A 3,328-nucleotide genomic window follows, 5' to 3' on the forward strand; every position below is an offset into this window, starting at 1 on the left:
AGGGGGACCCCAAGAAGGCATGAAAGTGGCTTGATAGGGGTCATAATAGGTCTCGGATGTCCCTTGCAATTCCTGCCAGTAAGATCTAGGTACATGCGGCCTCCTTTGGTTCATATAATAGAGTAATTTAGTGGCTCCTTTGGCTCTCTGATATGCAGCTTTGATTCTGGGTAAGGAAGGGCACTGATTTGTAGGATGGTATTCTTCACAGACAAAACATAATTCTATGGAGTACAATGGACATTCGTTCCTAGGATGCTTTCTAGTGCACCTAGGACAAAAAATGTCCAAAGCCCTCTTGGCTTCTTCTTGCTTCTTTTGGATTCGCAAGGTATCCAGTTGCATGGCAAGAAACTGCCTCATATCACTCTTGAAATCTTCGATCTAATTTTCAAATTCGTCTTTGGACAAGGTGCTACTCCCAACATTTCTGCTTGTAGCCATTTGCTCCAGAGGAATGGTTTCTTCTTCTTCTTCCCTTGAGGTTCTTCAAATATGTCTTGCTGTCCACCTAAGGGTTCTTCTTAATCACAGCCATCGAAGAAGAGAGAAGGTTAGCTGTGTGAAGCAGTGGGGGGTGTTGTGCAAATATTTTTTCTAAATTATCTCTACTCCTACAAGGCATGAAAGGAAATCTTTTTGGTTGTTTTTTCTTTTTTCTACTTGTACCTGCAAAAACTAAAATAGATTGAACTGCAACTAACTATCTTGCTGAAATGAAAATGCGGAATTGAAATGAAATCAGGAAATGACTAATCTATTTTGCTCAAATGAAATTTCAAGAATGAAATGCTAGGCTACGCTTGTAGAATTGAAATGCTAATCTACACTTGCAGAAATGAAATTGCGGAATTGAAATGCTAATCTATGAAAGCGAGAAATACTAATCTACTTTTGCAGAAACGAAATTGCATAATGGAGATGAAATAAACTACTTAGCAGAAGGTTGTAGTAGAAAATAAAAGAAAAGCAGCAATCACCAATACTCTGACACTTCCCCGACAACGGCGCCAAAAAGATGGTGGGCCCCAGTATTGCAGCAATAATGCTACAACTCCTGGAACTCCCTTCTTTAATTTTATCAACCCGATAGTTCGTAACAAACTTGGAAGCGATGGTGCTGTATGCACAAGTACTAGCTCTTTCCGCAGCTGTCACTTGGTCAGCTGGCACAAGTCCACTAGGAGCTTAAGCCAACTTCTATGAGCTCTTAGAAGAAGCTTTTTAGCTGATGGATGGAAGCTAACTCAAAGGAAGCTAATCTACTTGCGGAAAGAAACTGGAAGCCAAAAAGAAACGCAAACCCTAAGAAACCCTAATTCTACCAGCTAGTCCTACTGACGCAAAGGAGAGCATGCAAACTACTGACAGAGATGCCATTAATTCTATGAAGGTAAAATACATGTGTCTAGACTACCTCTATCTGAAGAAAACATCTTTTTGTATTTTTGAATAAGTTGTTAGAATTATCATGCATATGTTTTTAACTATTTTTTTACTGTGCAGAGGTGGATTAGCGAGAGGAAATTCTTGGAGGAGGTCAGGAAGGTTTAGAGAGGGCCTAAGGGGTCCCTAACACCCTTCCAGAGAGTTTCATAGAGTTTGGCTATCAAGAAACCTCATTCGTGAGCTTCTACAGGAAGTCTGCAGGGGTTCTACAGGATGTTCTGTAATTTTTCTACAGGATGTTCAGAAATGGGATTTTGGAGCATGGATGGAGGGAAAAAGGTGGAGGAATGAGTATGGAGGTGAAATAGGGATGTAGGGGAGTTCAAGACTTGGAGGATGGAGTTGAGGAGAAGGTGTAGATGGTTGGACTTGTTCCAAGAAGACTGAAGTAATGCTACACAAAAGGTAGGGTTATGAGGGCAATGTGGCAACGTGAGGCAAGAAACCAAGTTAGGAGATGGAGAAGATGGGTTTGAGGGATTCTGGGCAGATAGAGAAGTGGTATAGGTGCTCTGCAATTTGTGTTTCCAACTGAACCAACAAAGACATGCAAGAAAACAAAGATCTAGTTATGCTACCCTAATATGATTTGGCTAACAGTAACGAGAATGGACAACAACTTTATTTGCAAGGAAACCATGTATATTAACTATGAAATGAAGCATTCAAAGATCTGAACATGTAACCAACCTCTGCAAATGAAAACAACACACTAAGGATTGCATGGTAAAGCAAAGTCAGTGTTTTTGTGGGCAGCAAAGTCATCCTAGTCACAGCTCCTGATCCCACTGAGGGAGAGGTGAAACCACAGATGTTTTTTGGCCCTTTTCTTGAAGCTTTTTCTGTTAACAACCTATCAACTAAATCTGAGCATGAAAAGCTATTTTACTCATCAAAAAACAAACTAAATAACAAAACAAGATTTAGATCTAAATAGCAGATTTTATTCTAAGAATGCAGCAAAAACACATAAAGATAATCAAAGGAGGTATTGGGCGCTTGAGATGGGCCCAACCCCAAGAGCTATAGCCTCCTAAGAGAGATTTAGAGCTGGTGCAAAGCTGGATTCATCTTTATTGAGCAAGAAAAGAAGAGTTACATCAAAACTGTCCACAAGGAGAACTTGAAAATGAGCTGAAAGCAAAGCTAATCTATTGCCTAAAAATCGAAATACAAACTAGCTAACTTCTGCCTACAAAATGACTAACCATTGGCTGAGAAAAATGACTAACCACTAGCTAACCCAAAATGAGGCCCTAAGCCCTCTTATTTATACAAATTGAGGACCCCAACAGTCCTCCTAAACTTTAGGGACTCGGCTGCCCAAAACTTGTAGTTAGCAGCAGTCCTACTTGACTTGCTTGGCTGCCCTTGTGCTAATTGATTTGGTGGCCCTTGAACTCGGAGATGATGGTGGAGAATTCGAGGTAAGGGCCCATAAATGAAGGGAACACCTTCCTACAAATCCTCTCCCTTGTTCTCCCACGAATTTGGCTGCCAAGTGCTCATTAAGACCTTCAATTTTGTCTCCAAATTGACCAAAAAGGCTACACAAAGCACCCATTAGACTTGTTGGCATAATGACTAACCCAATTCACTCTATTAGCATAAATATAATAAAAAACATGCAATAAACTAATGACAATGGTGGATTAAGTCGAATTAGGAGGTTGAATGAGCCCAAATAATTATCCATTTTTGGGGCTCATCACCCACGATGACCTATTTTAGCTTAAATTCTGGAGCATACAAAAACCCTAACTTCCTTAGATCATATATTCGAAAATGTACCGATACAAGCTCTGAAATTCGTACCCAAGGTTCAGCATGATTTCTTCTCAAATGGGTTTTTTTTAGCATCTGAAATGGCACAGAAAAA

This window comes from Pinus tabuliformis, chromosome 1_2, assembly GCF_031772625.1.
Source record: "Pinus tabuliformis cultivar Carrire ecotype Pingquan chromosome 1_2, CPIR1, whole genome shotgun sequence".
Taxonomy (NCBI): Eukaryota; Viridiplantae; Streptophyta; class Pinopsida; order Pinales; family Pinaceae; genus Pinus; species Pinus tabuliformis.